Below are 19,338 nucleotides of genomic sequence, written 5' to 3' on the forward strand. Positions count from 1 at the left end.
TATTCGCTCGTTTCTCCTCTATCAGGAGTGCTGGGATGATTCAACCAACTAGATTTGTGTCCTGGAATGTGTGCGGGATCCACTCGCCCATTAAACGCACTAAGATCCTTATGTGGCTCAAACGGAAGTCGGCATTAGTGGCTTATTTACAGGAGACTCACCTGACTTCGCTAGAACATGCGAAATTGCGACGTGACTGGGTGGGGGAGGTGCGTGGAGCTGCGGGCTCTACAAACTCTGCGGGAGTTGCCATCTTAATTCATAAAAGTCTCCCTATACATATTGTTAAGGAAATAGCGGATCCACAGGGTCGGTACCTTATTTTGATTACAGAACTCCATGGTCAGACTGTCGTACTATGCAATGTCTATGCCCCAAATGTCTATAATGGCGCTTTTTATAGAGCTTTATATGCCCATCTTCTTCCTTACCTTCAAGCGATTTTGATTTTGGGGGGAGACTTCAACACCATCCGGGATGCAGAGTTGGATGCCTCCGCTACACGACAGCTGGAGAGATTTATGGGTAAGGGCCCTCAGCTATTAGAGCATACGCTACATGTAATGGATGCCTGGCGTGTGTTGCACCCCATGGAGAAAGACTTTACCCATGTATCACGGGCCCATGCCTCCTTTGCCAGGTTAGACTATTTTTTGATCAGTGATCATGCCTTCTCTAGGGTGCAGGAAGCGGGTATCGACAATATTGTCATCTCGGATCACGCCCCGGTTTGGATTGATGTTTGTTTGTCTGCCTGGGGGGGGGGGGGGGGGGGGGCTGTCCTAGTTGGCGATACCCTTATTTTTTAGCTCAAGATAAAATGTTTCATGAATATCTGCGCAGCAAATGGGCGGATTATCTGGCCCATAATCGGGAACATGTCCAGCAGCCATCCCTGTTCTGGTTTACAGCTAAAGTGGTCCTTCGCGGGGAGATTATTTCCTTTGTTGCCCACCGTAGGAAGATGCTGGACAAGCAGATTGTGGCTCTTAATCACCAATTGCGAAAGGTCAGGCAGTCACTGGCGAGGAGGGAAGCCAAAGAAACCCGGTTTGAATTTCGTACGCTCCAGACGGCCCTTAACTCCCTACTTCACCAACGGGCAAAAAAAAGCTATGTATATTACCAATATCGGTTATATCAATACAGTGACAAGGCCGGAAAATTGATGGCTAATTTGATCCGGTCGTCATGTCCGAGCCGTCATGTCCCGGCGTTGAGAATCTCTCCTGTTGAAGTCGCTCGGGATACTAAGTCCATTCTCCAGGGGTTTCGTGCATACTATGCAGACTTGTACTCGGCTGCGGATAGGGGGGGGGAGGAGGGATCACAGTTATGTTCAGAGCTGCCTCTACCTCAGCTTACGGTGCTACAACGCGAAGCCCTCAATCAACCTATCCGACCCCAGGATGTCCTTTTGGCCATACAACGGTTGCAACCTTTTAAGGCGCCCGGGCCTGACGGGTACACGGCAGAATTTTTTAAGGTTTTGAAGGATCAGGTGGCGGGTCCCTTGGCCGAGGCCTTTTCGGATATGGTTGCTCTGGGCGCTTTTCCGTCTCAGGAGAATATGGCGTTCATTACTCTGCTACCAAAACCGGGAAAGGATCCCCTATTGGCCGAATCTTACCGCCCAATCTCTTTGTTAAATTTAGACCACAAGCTTTTAGCGAAGATCTTAGCTGATCGCTTGGCAGCTGTTTTGCCCACGCTTATAGGAGATCACCAGGTGGGCTTCGTCTGTGGGAGGTACGCCATCGCGAATATTCGTCGGGTGCTGACGGCGATGACAATATGTCGCCAGTTGGGAGAACCGCATTTTGTCATTAGTTTTGACGCGGAAAAGGCGTTCGACAGGGTGGAATGGCGTTATCTTTTCCTACTGCTGGATCGGTTGGGGTTTGGGGGTTTTTTCCTACAGGCCGTTCGCTTACTGTATTCCGACCCACGGGCTGTGATTTTAGTGAACGGCGCTCGTTCCGAAGCATTCCCGGTGCTGAGGGGTACACGACAGGGGTGCCCACTGTCCCCGCTGTTGTTTCTCCTCCAATTAGAGCCTCTTTTGTTAGCGCTCCATCAGGAGCGGGAGATACGGGGAGTTCGTTTCGGCTCCCGGATATTCAAGGGCGTGGCCTTTGCAGACGATTTGCTTGTCCTTGTTACTTCTCCACACAACTCAGTCCCTCATTTATTATCATTGATTGGGGCATTTGGGTTTTTTTCTGGCTTGAAGATGAATGACCACAAATCCTCCGTGCTGGCTTACCCGGAATCCCTCTCGGCTGCTTGGCCAGGGGAGTTTCCATTACATTGGACGCAGGATCCACTACAGTACTTGGGGGTGCATATCCCTGCGGACCCGAATAAGGTTTATCAGGCGAATATCCCAGGGCTTCTGCAGAGCACGTACGACAGTCTGACCAGGTGAACGACCCTACCACTTTCATTGAGTGGTCGGATAAACCTTTTTAAAATGTGCATATTGCCTCGGTGGCTCTACTTTCTTCAAAATGTCCCAGTCCTCTTGAAACGTGTCGATCTAAGTTCTTTAGATAGTATGTTATGAAAATTTCTTTGGCGCGGGGGGAAGTCGCGGGTACCATTGTCCTGGCAAAAATTGAAGTGGGGAAAGGGAGGGATGGGGGTGCCGGATCTGGGAACTTATAATCTAGCGTGTAATTTGTGGGTTGTTCGAGACTGGGTGTTGGATACGGGGACCTTTACTTCCATTGATGCAGAACGGGCAATACAGGCACCATACATTCCACCTTATACGCTACAAGCGTCCTCGGTTAAACTCCCCTCGTTTTTGGTGGGGACCCCGTTGGTCCGCCCCATAAGGTTGTCTTGGAGGAGGGTGGCAGGGAAGTTGCATATCCTACCCCAATGTGCTTATCTCCTTCCTGTTCGGGGAAATGCGGAGTTTACCCCAGGAATGCAATCCACGGATTTTCGGACTTGGCAGGCGAGGGGGGGTTACCCACTTGGGACATTTGTTTGCCACGGATGGGAGGATTTTCTCGTTCCGGGAGGTTAGGGAGACCTATGGGCTGGGGACCGTACACACATTCTCTTACCTACAATTGACTCATTATTTACGATCCCTCCCTGACGACCTTAAGAGCTCGGTCACCTTTGAGTCCATGAAACATTTGTTTCAGATGGAAGGCCGTGGGACTCCCTCAGTGTCTCACTATTACACAAGATTGCGGCAGGATGCGGGAGGTGATTTGTTTGCACTTTTGACCTCCCGTTGGACAAATGATTTATTTATTTATTTATGTATTTCTGATTTTTATATACCGATTTTCATGCATCAAATGCATATCAGACCGGTTTACAATGAAACAGTGTAAGCAGGAAAAATAATTCCTTAGTCTAATACATTGAACATCTGTAACAAACTAATTGTACATAGAGCAAACGGCTACACAACATTACTAAGGTAAAATTATTAATAAAGATATACATACAAGTATTTTAAAAGGAGCACGAAGATTAGCACGAAGGGGAGCACAAAGGGGCAAGCCCCTTTGTCGTGCCCCTTCGGCGCGCGACGCCTGGTGTACCGGCGTCGTTTAACGGCAGAAACTCCGAGCGTGGTGACGTCACAGTGGGCGGTTCTCTTTTTCTTCAGATGTCAGTAACTTCTTTGTTTCCCAGCGATTTTTCACTTTTTTTAGGTTTTTGTGGCAGGGATATATTTTGAAGGTACCCGATGTTGTAGGGCAGCCCCTCAGTTTCATTGCCTGGTGGACCAGCGTCGTTTAACGGCAGAAACTCCGAGCGTGGTGACGTCACAGTGGGCGGTTCTCTTTTTCTTCAGATGTCAGTAATTTCTTTGTTTCCCAGCGATTTTTCACTTTTTTTAGGTTTTTGTGGCAGGGATATATTTTGAAGGTACCCGATGTTGTAGGGCAGCCCCTCAGTTTCATTGCCTGGTGGACCGGCGTCGTTTAACGGCAGAAACTCCGAGCGTGGTGACGTCACAGTGGGCGGTTCTCTTTTTCTTCAGATGTCAGTAACTTCTTTGTTTCCCAGCGATTTTTCACTTTTTTTAGGTTTTTGTGGCAGGGATATATTTTGAAGGTACCCGATGTTGTAGGGCAGCCCCTCAGTTTCATTGCCTGGTGGACCAGCGTCGTTTAACGGCAGAAACTCCGAGCGTAGTGATGTCACAGTGGGCGGTTCTCTTTTTCTTCAGATGTCAGTAACTTCTTTGTTTCCCAGCGATTTTTCACTTTTTTTAGGTTTTTGTGGCAGGGATATATTTTGAAGGTACCCGATGTTGTAGGGCAGCCCCTCAGTTTCATTGCCTGGTGGACCGGCGTCGTTTAACGGCAGAAACTCCGAGCGTGGTGACGTCACAGTGGGCGGTTCTCTTTTTCTTCAGATGTCAGCAATTTCTTTGTTTCCCAGCGATTTTTCACTTTTTTTAGGTTTTTGTGGCAGGGATATATTTTGAAGGTACCCGATGTTGTAGGGCGGCCCCTCAGTTTCATTGCCTGGTGGACCGGCGTCGTTTAACGGCAGAAACTCCGAGCGTGGTGACGTCACAGTGGGCGGTTCTCTTTTTCTTCAGATGTCAGTAACTTCTTTGTTTCCCAGCGATTTTTCACTTTTTTTAGGTTTTTGTGGCAGGGATATATTTTGAAGGTACCCGATGTTGTAGGGCAGCCCCTCAGTTTCATTGCCTGGTGGACCGGCGTCGTTTAATGATGGGGATTTTGTCCTTACGCCGTCTATTATCAAGGTTTGTTTTTGCCGTGTAGCCAAGATCTCGGTTAACCAATACTATAGGGAAATGCAGTATAAATTTCTGAGTCGGGCGTATGTGTCACCTCAGATAGCTTGCCATTTTAAATTGACTACTGCGGCGGGGTGCCCTCGGTGTGGTCATGCATTGGGCACCATCTCACATGTCTTCTGGACATGTCCCCCGATTAAACGTTTCTGGGGACTTATTGCTGATTATTTGGCAGATTTACTGAATGTGGTATTCCCTGTCACTCCATTGTGGTTATTATTTGGCTGTATATCGCCGATACGAATCAGAGATCTTGGCTCACGCTTGCTATTGGGGAAGGCTTGTGCTGTTGGTAAACGAATCATTCTTTCCAAGTGGCGGGCAACAGATGATCCATCCTTCTGGGCCTGGAGGAACAGCTTCCACTCAATGATGAACATGGAGAACATGATGGCGAGGCACTCCCCTACCGCGAGACGACGCTTCCTTGCGGTGTGGCAACCCTACATCCAATCACTTCCACATCGCACTCGAAGTTTGCTTTTAAATGCTTGAATGCTAGGCGCCTTGTTTTTTTTGGTGCTTTGCGAGTAGTGTGGACTCCACAGACTGAATGCGTAATCGAGTTCTTGATGATGCTGTATTAGGAAGAATCTTGGGGGGGGGAGGGGGCTGGGGGGTTCTATCTGTGGCTTTGTTTGTACTTGGCTGCTGGGGGTGGGCTCAGAGACTCACCCACCTCCGGCTTGTTTGTTTGTTCTTTGTTTGAAAATAATAAAAACTGTTAAACCTTACATATTGTCCCCCTTCCAGTCATTAATTCAAATTTGATCATATTATGATCACTATTGCCAAGCGGCCCCACCACCATTACCTCTCTCACCAAATCCTGCACTCCACTGGTATTAGATCTAAAATTCTTCCCTCTCTCATTAGCTCCTGAACCAATTGCTCCATAAAATTGTCTGTTATTCCATCCAGGAACTTTATCTCTCTAGCATGCCCTGATGTTTCACTTGTCCAGTCAATATTGGGGTAATTGAAATCTAAAAGTACAACGAAGCAAAACCTTGCACATAAGCAAGTAATCAGAATCGATAGTGCAGGTACAAATCTTAAGTTCCACCAATTTTTTCAAATAGTATATTGTTTATTTCAAAATGTACAGCTGGCAACTCCACTAATAACAGACATAACTGGCTCCCACTCACTCACTCCTGCACATAGACACACTGGCTCCGCTGTCAGGCATACAGACATACTGGCTCCCACTCACTCACTCCAGCACACACAGACACACTGTGACAAGTTATTGCTGTTATTAGTGGAGTTGCCAGCTGTACATTTTGAAATAAACAATATACTATTTGAAAAAATTGGTGGAACTTAAGATTTGTACCTGCACTATCGATTCTGGGTAATTGAAATCTCCCATTATTATTGCACTACTAGTTTGGTTAGCTTCCCTAATTTCTCTTAACATTTCACACTCTGTCTCACCATTTTGGCCAGGTGGAGGGTAGTATACTCCTATCACTATTCTCTTCCCCAACACACAAGAGATTTCTACCCATAAAGATTTGATTGTACATTTAGTCTCATGCGGGATCTTTATCCTGTTGGACTCTATGCTATCCCGGACATAAAGCACCACCCATTCACCAAGATACTCCTCTCTGTCACTGCGATATAATTTATACCCTGGTATAGCACTGTCCCATTGGTTATCCTCTTTCCACCATGTCTCCATTATGTCATCATTCGCTGCTAAATTCTCAAGGAGCACCAAATTGCTTTGGAGGAATTCCTAAAGATCAATTGAATGCCATAATACAAATCCTCCGTAATAAATTATTTATAAAGAAATTATTTGTAACAACTTATTAACCTTCTGGATCCCAAGCACAGGGTAAACAATTTAAACAACCTTCTAGATCAATTAAAAAAAATGTATATTCAAGAAAAAATGTTTTAAGACGAAGGGAGGAACGTTTCATATATTATTGTCATAAATCCCCACCAGGGGTAATGTGACTATAGTTTATAATCATAAACGGACCCCCCTCCATCCAATGTTCTTCTGAATGTGATGAACACCAAGTGCTGACTTTTAAAGTGTGTATATTAAAAATATTTTTCACGGTTACTGAAGGTGAAAAAACTTTCCTCCAAGGACTATGAAACAACAATTGTAAATGTCCCGGCAAAATTATGATAATCCCGGCGAGGGTATTAATGAATGATGTTAATAATGTTGATAATGTGATCAACCCCATAGGCATAAAAGATTTTCACTCTGGCTTAACACATAAGCTCTTTCAACATCCCGACTTATCTGATGTCCATGATAGGTCACCGATGCAGCCGCGTTTCAGGTCCGTCCAGGGACCTTTCATCAGGGGTTTCAACCTCCTTCCACGTTGAGTCAGTGAATGTTGAATTGTTGCCTGCACAGGTCTCACGCATAAGTCTCAATAGACTCTATCCGGGTGGAACAACGCTGAAGTTCAACAGATTTGCCTTTTTGAACTTGGCGAAGTGATAGCCACGTAACCAATCCCTATTGAGCTGTGATGTAACGATGTACAGATCTGAAACATCCAATGAAGAACAAACACACTGCTGTTCAATGCTAGCTCGCTTAGTATGCTTAAATGCCATGAATTACAATATAGAATTCCAATCAAGCAATTCATTCATGCCTTGTGGGGCTTGCGATTTTAATGTAAAAATCCAAAAGGTCTCCCGCTTATTCAAAAGCCTAATCGGATCATCCCCATGGGGGGAAATCAGCACCTGATCAAGAATGGTCCATTTCAAATCAGTAAAAGCGTGGCTCTGTTGAACACAATGCAGAACGATAGGAGCTGTTATTGTCTCTGTATTCAGTTTCGACTTATGCTCATTTAGGCGTATCCTAATTTTTCTGGTAGTTCTTCCAATGTATATCTTTGGGCAGGTACACATGATAGCATATACAACGAATTCTGAATCACAGGTGGTATGGGATTTTCGAACAACTTTATACCCAGTGAGGGGTTCAGTCCGATTGTATCACTCAATGATTCAGTTTTAGAAGCTCCAGCAATTTTGTTGGACAAACTTTTACAACCTTATGCAATATCATCAACTTCGTACATCAAAGATACTATTCATTTGCTTCAAAAATTGCAAAACATTTCCTTAGCTGATCACACACAATACACATTGGTAACGATGGATATTAGCGCATTATATACCAATATCCCTCAACTGCAAGATTTCCAAGTTATTCAACAATGTTTATCACACAGGTTTTCGCATCAGAGAATTCCAAATTCTGTGATTTTACAACTCTTGGAGGTTGTACTGTATAATAATTACTTTATGTTCAATGGTCAATTGTTTTCCCAGGTTCATGGCATTCCAATGGGCTCTCCTTTAGCTCCCACCACTGCTAATATATATGTCTCTCATTTTGAAAACACTGTCATCTATGGGTCCGAATGGTGGCAAGAGATTGCTATATGGGTGCGATACATTGATGATATACTTTTTGTATGGAAGAGCACTGAAGAAAGATTGACAGCTTTTTTTGACTGGATAAATTTACAAGATCCAAATCTTCAGTTTACCAAACAACAGTCAACCCATCAAATTCCGTTTTTGGATGTACTGGTGATCTTGAATAAAGGTCATTTCAGTACTACAATATATCGCAAACCTACTGACAAAAATAATCTTTTGAAATATCATAGCCATCATCCACCATCTTTCAAGCGTGGCTTACCTGTCAGTCAGTTCTTTAGAATCAAACGAATTTGCTCTGATTTCAGCGAATTTGAAACACAAGCTCAACTTTTGCGTGAAAGGTTTTTGGAACGAGGATATCCCAAGTCCGTTGTACAACGAGCTAAATATTCTGATATGTTATCATTGCTTACTTATAAACCAACGAAGCAAGATCCTGCATTAGTTTGCGTATTGAATCAATCTGTTGCCACCTCAGCTATCGCGTCTTCAATTCGCCAACACTGGCCAGTGTTGGCGTTACATGAAATTTTCAAAGAACCTCCTTTAATTCTCACCACGCGAGGCTCTAATATTCGTGACAAGCTTATTCATGCTGTCACAGACCATCGATTTGATAAGCCTAGTGGCAGCCATAAACAGTGCGGACATTGTTCTCACTGTCAAAATAGCATAGAAGGTGAAATATGGACTGAACCCCTCACTGGGTATAAAGTTGTTCGAAAATCCCATACCACCTGTGATTCAGAATTCGTTGTATATGCTATCATGTGTACCTGCCCAAAGATATACATTGGAAGAACTACCAGCAAAATTAGGATACGCCTAAATGAGCATAAGTCGAAACTGAATACAGAGACAATGACAGCTCCTATCGTTCTGCATTGTGTTCAACAGAGCCACGCTTTTACTGATTTGAAATGGACCATTCTTGATCAGGTGCTGATTTCCCCCCGTGGGGGTGATCGGATTAGGCTTTTGAATAAGCGGGAGGCCTTTTGGATTTTTACATTAAAATCGCAAGCCCCACAAGGCATGAATGAATTGCTTGATTGGAATTCTATATTGTAATTCATGGCGTTTAAGCATACTAAGTGAGCTAGCATTGAACAGCAGTGTGTTTGTTCTTCATTGGATGTTTCAGATCTGTACGTCGTTACATCACAGCTCAATAGGGATTGGTTACGTGGCTATCACTTCGCCAAGTTCAAAAAGGCAAATCTGTTGAACTTCAGCGTTGTTCCACCCGGATAGAGTCTATTGAGACTTATGCGTGAGACCTGTGCAGGCAACAATTCAACATTCACTGACTCAACGTGGATGGAGGTTGAAACCCCTGATGAAAGGTCCCTGGACGGACCTGAAACGCGGCTGCGTCGGTGACCTATCATGGACATCAGATAAGTCGGGATGTTGAAAGAGCTTATGTGTTAAGCCAGAGTGAAAATCTTTTATGCCTATGGGGTTGATCACATTATGAACATTATTAACATCTTTCATTAATACCCTCACTGGGATTATCATAATTTTGCCGGGACATTTACAATTGTTGTTTCATAGTCCTTGGAGGAAAGTTTTTTCACCTTCAGTAACAGTGAAAAATATTTTTAATATACACACTTTAAAAGTCAGCACTTGGTGTTCATCACATTCAGAAAAACATTGGATGGAGGGGGGTCCGTTTATGATTATAAACTATAGTCATATTACCCCTGGTGGGGATTTATGACAATAATATATGAAACGTTCCTCCCTTCGTCTTAAACATTTTTTCTTGAATATACATTTTTTTGAATTGATCTAGAAGGTTGTTTAAATTGTTTACCCTGTGCTTGGGATCCAGAAGTTTAATAAGTTGTTACAAATAATTTCTTTATAAATAATTTATTATGGAGGATTTGTATTGTGGCATTCAATTGATCATTCGCTGCTATACACTCTAATTCTCCCATCTTACTTCTTAGACTTCTGGCATTAGCATACAAACATTTCAAATTAAGTTTTTTTGTTTGATTTATATTCTGCTTTTCGGTTGACAGGGATAAATTGGAATCTTTTAGCTCAGGTGAGTTTTTAATTATAGACACTTGGACTACTTTTCTTATTATTGGAACCTTTCTGTTGGGATGCCCTAACTCTAATGTTTCATTAGTATCCTTTGAAGATACCTGCCTCCGAACAATGCGCTGCTGAGCAACTGTCGGCTTTTCCCTTGGTTCTAGTTTAAAAGCTGCTCTATCTCCTTTTTAAAAGTTAGCGCCAGCAGCCTGGTTCCACCCTGGGAGGAGCCCATCCCTTCTGAAAAGACTCCCCCATTCACCAAAAGGTTCCCAAGTTCCTTAAACTGAATCCCTCTTCCCTGCACCATTGTCTCATCCACACATTGAGACTCTGGAGCTCTGTCTGCCTCTGGGGACCTGCACGAGGAGAAGGAGCATTTCAGAGAATGCTACCCTGGAGGTTCTGGATTTCATATTTTTACCTAACAGCATAAATTTGGCTTCCAGAACCTCCTTACCACATGTTCCTATGTCATTGGTGCCCACATGTACCACGACAGGCGGTTCCTCTCCAGCACCATCTAAAATCCTATCTAGGTGATGCGTGAGGTCCACCACCTTCGCACCATGTAGGCATGTTATCAGGTGGTAGGGATGTGCAGAGGGACGCCATACGTTGCATTCAGAATGGGGGTCAGGAGGGTCCCCCAAGACTTGCCAAAAGTCCCTGGTGGTCCAGCGGGGGTCCAGGAGCCATCTCCTGCACTCGGGCTGTCGGCTGCCAGTAATCAAAATGGCACAGATAGCCTTTGCCCTTACTATGTCACAGGGGCTACCGATGCCATTGGTCAGCCCCTGCCACATGGTAGGAACACAAGATGGTGCTGGCCATCCATTGCTCCTACCATGTGACAGGGGCCGACCAATGGCACTGGTAGCCCCTGTGACATAGTAAGGTCAAAGGCTATTGGCGCCATTTTGAATACCGGCAGTCGAGGGCGTGAGTGCAGGAGATAGCTTCCGTACCCCCCGCTGGACCACCAGGGAGTTTTGGTAAGTCTTGGGGGGGTCAGGAGGTGGGGGGTTTGTTTAAATTTGCTCCTTTAGGCGGCCGAATAATTCGGTGAAGATTCGTTGTATTCATGGGGAATCGCGATACGTTTCGCTTCCCCACGAATACAACAAATATGGCCCTATACGTTGTGGATTACCAATATGTTAGAAACTAATGCACACCCCTATCAGGTGGTCCTCATGCCCACCAGCCACCCAACTGTATACATTCCTAATAATCGAATCACCAACTATGATGGTCGACCTAACCCTTCCGTCCTTGGCAGAAGCCCTTGGAGACACATCTCGGTGAGAAGACGATACATCACCTGGAGGGCAGGTTCTTGCTACGGGATCATTTCCTGCTGCACCAGGTTGATGCTGTCCAATCATGAGACCTTCCTCCTCCAAGGCAGCACCAGGGATGCCAGACTGGAGTTGGGGTTTGGCTACTATGTCTCTGAAGGTCTCATCTATATACTTCTGTCTGCCTCAGCTCCTCCAGGTCTGCCACTCTAGCCTCCAGAGATTGGACTCGTTCTCTGAGAGACAGGAGCTCTTTGCATCAGTTGCACACATACAACTTCTCACTGGCGGGTAAAAAATCATACATGTGACACTCGATGCAAAAGACTAGGAGGCCTCCCTCTTGCTGCTGGACTGCTGCTTTCATCTCAAATTTGTTCAGTTCCTAGTTAAGTTTTAGGTTGCTATGGGTGTAGGATTGATTAGGGTCCTTTAACTGTATTAGTGTATTCACTATATATCTGATAGTTATCTCCAAGGGAATGATCAAACTCGATAAGGTGTAGGGAATTTCTGAGCTTAAGTTAAAAGGCAGATTTTTTTTTTGTAATTTATTGTTTATTCATTTTACAACAATCATACAAAGTATCCACTTTGCGAGGAAATATGGTATCAAGTACAACAGTTTAACAAAGAATAACCACATTTGGTAACAATATTTTACAATATCCATTAGACCACATACCCTGGAGGGGGAGGGTATCAGCAACTTTAGGAGTAAAGAAAACTCAGAGGAAATAAAAAAATAGAAATGGCTTAGCTTACAGCACTACTCTATCAATACAAGATGATCTCAAGTGTCCAAGTGTTACCAGATTGAAACATAACCTTTTTAGACTCTATGAAGCTTTTATATTTTACAATTATATTTTACAATGCATTTACACGGGAATCTTAGAAAGAAGGTAGCACCAAAGTTAAAGTATCCTGTCTTAAGGCTAGAAAACCCTTCCTTCTCTCTTGGTTAGTCTGTTAAATCTGGAAAAATCCTGATTTTTTGACCCATAAATAATGCATTAGAATTCCTAAAATAATTTTTCATCATACTACTAAGGTCATTTTCAGTATATAGAGATATCAACAATGTAGCTCTCTCCGTTATTTCAAAATTAGATGACTCTAAATACTGAAAGATTATTTAAATCCAATGAAGAATACCGAAGCTGAACACCAGAGCGAGATGGTAGAAAGTAGACTTTATCCAGAGGGGGAGTGGATTCATTTGTAAAGCTCAATACTTCCAGGAAATATCTTCTGATAGTAATTCCAGGAACCTCTCCTACCACCCTCGGGAAATTCAAAATTCACAAATTAAGTGTCTTAAAGTGTTTTCGATTAATTCCATTTTCCTACTCAGGGCAGAGCAGTCCTGAGTAATTGTAGATTGAACTCTTTTCATATGTTGTATTTCTTCTTCCATATTCTTAATCTTTTCTGAAGTTTCCTTTTTCTGATTTTCATTAAAATTGACTAAAGAGTCCACTTGCTGAGATAATGAATTAATCTTCAATGAACAGGATTCCTTCCTGCGCTTGTCCCGCTCTCTGTGTGGTCCGTGACCAGCCTTCTTGGGCTGTGTAGGGTGCACAGTGGGACAGGGTGGTCCGTGACCAGCCCATTGGGTCTGCCCATGAAGGTGGGCTGAGTAGGGCGCCCTGAGAGACAGTGCCAATGTCTACCTTCCCAGCTTCTCGTCTCGTCAGGACTTCGTCAAGTTCGTCTTGTCTGTGATGCCTTCGCATCAGCCTTGGTGTCATGTCTTCGCATCAGCCCTCATTTGTGATGTCTTCTCCCTAGTCATAGTATCTTGTCTTCGTGTCAAGGCCTCCGTCTGCCCTCATCCTCCATGCTGCTCCATGCCAATTCTAAGCGGCAGATCCGAAAGGGCTTGGAACGGTCGGAGGACTGTTCACCTTCCAACATCTTCTTGTTGGCCTTGGGAGCTTGCAGGCCTGGCAGAGGGTAAGACCGTGTCTCCGCCGTGCCGGAACACGTTGCCTACCCTCGGTTTGGTCCTGGATTCGTCTGGGGTCGGGCCAAGGCCCAAGGGCACACGAAAACCCGTGTCATGTAACAGGGGTAGGGAGTTAAACAGTTAACCCTTGGTCAAGCTAGGTACAACAGGACCCTTCTGGAAGTTTAGTTTGTCCTTTGTTTTAATTTGTTTACCCAGCTCTTTATGCCCCAATATTCATATCTAAACAGAGATTATTAGTGACAGCTAAATCTAAATAAGAGATAGAATCTATCAGATAAAAAAGATATAATGGGTTTTTTTTTGTTTTTTTAAATCTTGACCTAAACAACAGAGAAATCCAAAAAGCAACTTAATATACACTGTTTATATCACACTATAATGAAATCAAATCACAGACAGCAATATATTATACAATATATACCTTCTACAATAATTTACGTATTCATAAGGAATGACTTAGCTGCCCAGGGAATAGTCAGCCTCCAAGCTGACTACAGCAAAGGGTTATTTTTTCATATATGCATCACCTTGCACTAATCCACATTAAATTTCATCTGCCATATAGATGCCCAATCTTCCAGTCTCACAAGGTCCTCCTACAATTTATCACAATCCACTTGTGATTTAACTACTCTGAATAATTTTGTGTCATCTGCAAATTTGATCATCTCGTCATCATACCTCTTTCCAAATCATTTATAAAAATATTAAAAAGCACCTGTCAACTACAGATTCCTGAGACACTCCACTGTTTACCATTTTTCACTGTGAGAACAGACTGTTTAATATTACTCTGTTTCCTGTCTTTTAATCAGAGTGGTTTATGAGCCTTTTTGCCAATCAGCTGTTTTATTGAATATTTGGATCAGCATCCAGTGTGGTTTGTTTATGATTTATGTACAATTTATCTGCCATTAGGTAAAATTTAAATTGTATATATTTTTGTAATAAATACATACCTTTTGAATGATTTCATTGACTTGACATTAATTCTTTTGGACATACTTACTTATTTAATTATTCCATATGTTGTCTATTTCCTTTATATACTCTCTGACTCACCAATTTTACTAGACTTCCTTCATTTGCATACAGAACTTTAAGTATTTTTTTTTTATTTGTATTTTAATTTCTATTTGTATTCACAACCCACTTATTAACAAATGATGCCGGTAAGTATACAATCATTCACATCCGTGTGCTTTTTATCTCCATGCATCTGCACTACTTCAGCATTAACATCTCTACTGGAATTTGCTAAGTTCACTGTTTTGCAAGTATCCTTGGCAGATACCTCCCTCCAAACTATGTGCTTCTGACCAACTGTTGCCAAGGAGACTTTCCTCATGGTCTTGTTTAAAAGTCACTATCTCCTTTTTAAGTGCTAGTTCAAGCAACTGGGTTGAGTCCTCAGTAAAGTGGAGCCCATCCCATTGGCATAGACTCCTCCTTCCCCAGAAAGTTACTCAGTTTCTAACAATCTAAAGCCCTCTTTCCTGCACCATTATTTTATCCAGCCTGCCTCTGGGGTCCTGCAAGTGGAAGAGGGAGCATTTCTGAGAATGCAATCCTGGAGACTCTGTATTTTAATTTCCTACCTAACAGTATCAATTTAACCTACAGAACTTTCTTCTGCATTTTTCTATATCATTGGTACACACATGTACGACAACAGCCAGCTCCTTCTCAACACTCTCTAAAATCTTATCTAGGTGGCACATGAGGTCCATTACCTTCACACTAGGCAGACACATTTTCAAGTGATTCTCAAGCCTTCCAGCCATCCAACTACCTACGTTCCTAATGATCAAATCACTGAATGTAGCAGCAATCTTAACCCTTCCCTCCTGGGTATATGTCCCTGGAGACACATCCTTGGTGCAAGAAGATAAAGAATCACTTGGAAGGGAAGGTGATGTTCTTCTGCCAGGTGACTTTGCTTCTCTAAAATAGCACAAGGGTTCATTGGGAAACCTTAGACCCCATGCTGCTCACGCTACCATCCCTAGGGCCTCCTCTTTCATCCATGAAATGACTGAAACTTGCCATGAAAATGGCTTCTCTGCAACAATGTTCCTTTCCCTGGTCAATAGCATCTTGTCTCCCTAAATTTGGCTCTGTTAGAAATCCCTCTTTGGAATCCTTTGAGCTTATTCTCTGGCAATCTATGAGACTTTGTTTCTTCTAGATTCCGCCCTAAAGAGAAGCTTTCCCCATAAGGGGAGCTTGCCTTGGAAGACTCTGCAGACCAATTCCAAAGTCATAGCAAATGCCTGGCCGAAAGTTACATTACCATCCCTCTACCCAAGATCCAAATAAGTGTCACGGTCGGCCTCGAAGCCTTGCATACATCACAGTCGGCCTCAAGGGCCTTGCATACTTTTGCAACCTTGAAGGCCTTACATTCTGTTGCGGCCTTGAGGCCTTGTGTTGTTTAGTGTGCCCTTGGGCCTCAGCCCGACCCTAGGGCCAACCCGAGGGTTGACGATGTATTCCAGCGTGGCTGGCGGGCTGAACCTCTGCCAGGCCTGCAAGCTCCCAAGGCCAACATCCGAGGATGTTGGAAGTTGAATGGTCCTCCGACCATTCCGAGCCCTTTCGGACCTGCTGCGAACAGCATGGAGCAGCAGGCCTGGCCTGAGGTAGAGGGCAGTCAAGGGCCTTGACACGAAGATGGGACAATGATAGATCAGTGCTGTAACAGGGTACGAGTTCTGGAACCAGGCAGTAACTGTAGCAAGACTCGAGTACTGGAACCAGGCAGGAACTGTAGCAAGACTTGAGATACGAAGACATCACAGAGGACACTTGGGCAGAAGAACAGTTGCAGAGTCTCTCAGGGCGCCCTACTCAGCCCACCCGCGGGACTGAGTCACGGACCACCCTGTCCCACTGCACGCCCTACACAGCCCGAAGGCTGGTCACGGACTACGAGGAGAGCGGGACATGCGCAGGGAAGATCCAGGCAAAGAGGAACTCCGATGTCAGGACCAATGGCATCCAAAGCTCCAACAGCTGGCAGGGACAGAAGCTCTGAGGCGCAGGAACGGATCCCACCTGTTGGCCACTCCTAGGCCCAACAGGTCAGAAGGCCAGGAGCACATACGAAGACACAGGGAAGAACATCCGGGAAGGCAGGGACACCGGGTCATAAAGGATCATGGCAGGACATCAGGATGAAGATCAGGACAGGAACGACGGGACATCTGGACGGGACATCTGGACAGGAACCTCAGGCACGAAGACAAGACATGAAGACAAAGGAACAAGAACTCCATGGAGAAGACAAGGAGGCCTGATGGAGCTTTGGCAGGCAGGAGCCTCCAGAAGGTGACACTCCGATGCAAGGTGAAGAACAGACTGACGAAGCAGCCCTTTATAGGGCAGAAGCAGGAAGTCCACTTAGAGGTGGGGTCAGTCACACTTCCTGGGGCTGGCCCTTTAAATCAGGCAGAGAGGTGCGTGCCAGCGCCTAAGAAGCAAGCAGGAGCTGTGCAGGACCGCGGACAGCGGCCTGCACTGGCATAGCCCTGAGAGAAGCAGGAAACAGGCAGGCAGGCTTCGGGGCAGCCTCCAGGCTGTCCACGAAGACCCCCCTGATGGTGTCGCGGCTCACTGCCGCAAGGCTGGCCCAGGGCGGCTCCATGCCTTGAAGAAGAGCAGGAGAAAGTCCACGGCTCCTGCCACGGCAGGCAAGGACATCCAGGGCAGCCTCTGGGCCGCATAGGCAGGCCGACGGCGGCGTCCTGCCGTGTCGGCTGAAGAAAGGCAGCAACGTGAGGTGAGTACCTGCTCGCGGGGGGCCCGCGGCAGCAGGTCATAACAATAAGTTCAGAGAGAGCATCTTCCACAAAGGCAACTCCGTCTTTCCAACTTTTCCACCTCTCAAATAGTCACCCCCTCATCAGTGATCCCCACTGGGAGCTGCTGAACCCAGCACAAACATGCCCTTGTGAAGGTTCCAGGATCTAGGGGATAGAATCCAAGATAAAGGGAGGGATGCAAATTACAGTGTGTGTGTGTGTGGGGGTGGGGGATCCCTTTTGCTTTGGTACTGCTCCTCCTTGTATTCCTAACATCCCACTTGATATGACACAAATAAACACACTCGGTACCAACCCCTTCTCTCTTATACAAACATTCCCCCCTACCCTTATTTCCCTCTCTGTCACCCACAGATGTATACTTCCCAGTTAACCTACCTCGTATCCCCATCCTCTTAACAATCTATAATCAGCTCCTCCTAATCTCCCCAAAATGATCCCCCTTTACTCTATTGTCTGCAAACTCATGCTTCCTCCTCTCATGTTCCCTGCATGCTACTTGGAGGGCTGGGACTGGATCAGGAAACAAGAGTGCTGTTTTGTGCTGAGATTCAGCATAACTGAAAGGCAGCATATCTTCAGCCAGCCTGCTGTGCCCCTAGATTTTTGCTGCCCTAGGCACAGGTCTAGTGTGTCTATTGATAGATTCAGGCCTGAGGAAGACCTATTCTCCTATCATGTGCATGCTCCAGTGAAATTAAGGTCTTCTTAGTTACCACCAAAACCAAGGCATCCACTTCTGGGAACTTAAGTTATTCCACTGCCTCAATGTGAAGGGGATATAGTTTAGCCATTGCTCTGCCCACCTTTAAACCAGCATCCAGAGTATTCCACTCAGCAGTAACTGAAAGGAAAAGCCTTAGCCAGTCCCCAGAGTCTTTCCAAATTTAGATCCTCTCCCATTTTGGTGGGCTCCACTTGCTCCTCCACTGTGCTTAACTCCACCAAAACTGGGTTATCATCCAGGCAGTTCCTCCCTCTTAAATAGGTGTACTACCCACAGATCATCCCTTCAGCAGTTCGGATCTCTCCCTCTACCCCTTCTGGGTCACTGTCACCATTCCCCTGCCCTGCAGTGAGGTCCTTCAGAGAATTTTCCCTGTTAAAACTGATGCCATGTCAAATCCCAAGTCCAAGTCTCACCTGGGCCTCCTGACCTGGCTCGGTCTTGGAGCAGCCAGACTATGAATGAAATGTCATGGAGCAGATCCCTGCTTTATGCAAAAGGCCTAGTGCATAAGCACCACACATTCTGGAAAAATGGCATGGAAGTGGGCTGAGCCAATCCCTGGCCATCTGGTCTAGACCCTTCTCCTCCTGCATTGAGATGCTTCTCTCCCCCTTCCAATGGGAGAAAGGACTAGGGGCTCAGAAAACATCTGACATGGCTGCTGCTTATAATGGGCACTGTTACAGCCCTCAACTGGTCACCCTTGGAGAGCCCTGCCCCCATTGCTCCCAGATCTGCAGTGCCTCGCCCTAACAAGCTTCCATGGAGAGGGGATCTCCCATGGTCAACAATGACTGAACTCCCCCTCTGCACTACAGGCATGGCAAAGTCCTGATGCAGCATAACCATTGCCTTACCCCATGCAGAAGGAAAACAGAGTTGCTTACCTGTAACAGGTGTTCTCACAGGACAGCAGGATGTTAGTCTTCACATATGGGTGACATCATCAGGATGGAGCCCTCACGGAACACTTTGTCAAAGTTTCTAGAACTTTGACTTGGCACACTGAACATGCCCAGCATGCCACCTAACCCTGCATCCAGCAGGGGTCCCCCTTCAGTTTCGTTTAAAGTAAAAGTAGGAGTGAAAAATAAAATCCTAAGCAAACCCAACTCCACGGGGTGGGGAGCGGGTTTCGTGAGGACTAACATTCTGCTGTCCTGTGAGAACACCTGTTACAGGTAAGCAAC

Source organism: Rhinatrema bivittatum, chromosome 7 (genome assembly GCF_901001135.1).
Source record: "Rhinatrema bivittatum chromosome 7, aRhiBiv1.1, whole genome shotgun sequence".
NCBI lineage: Eukaryota > Metazoa > Chordata > Amphibia > Gymnophiona > Rhinatrematidae > Rhinatrema > Rhinatrema bivittatum.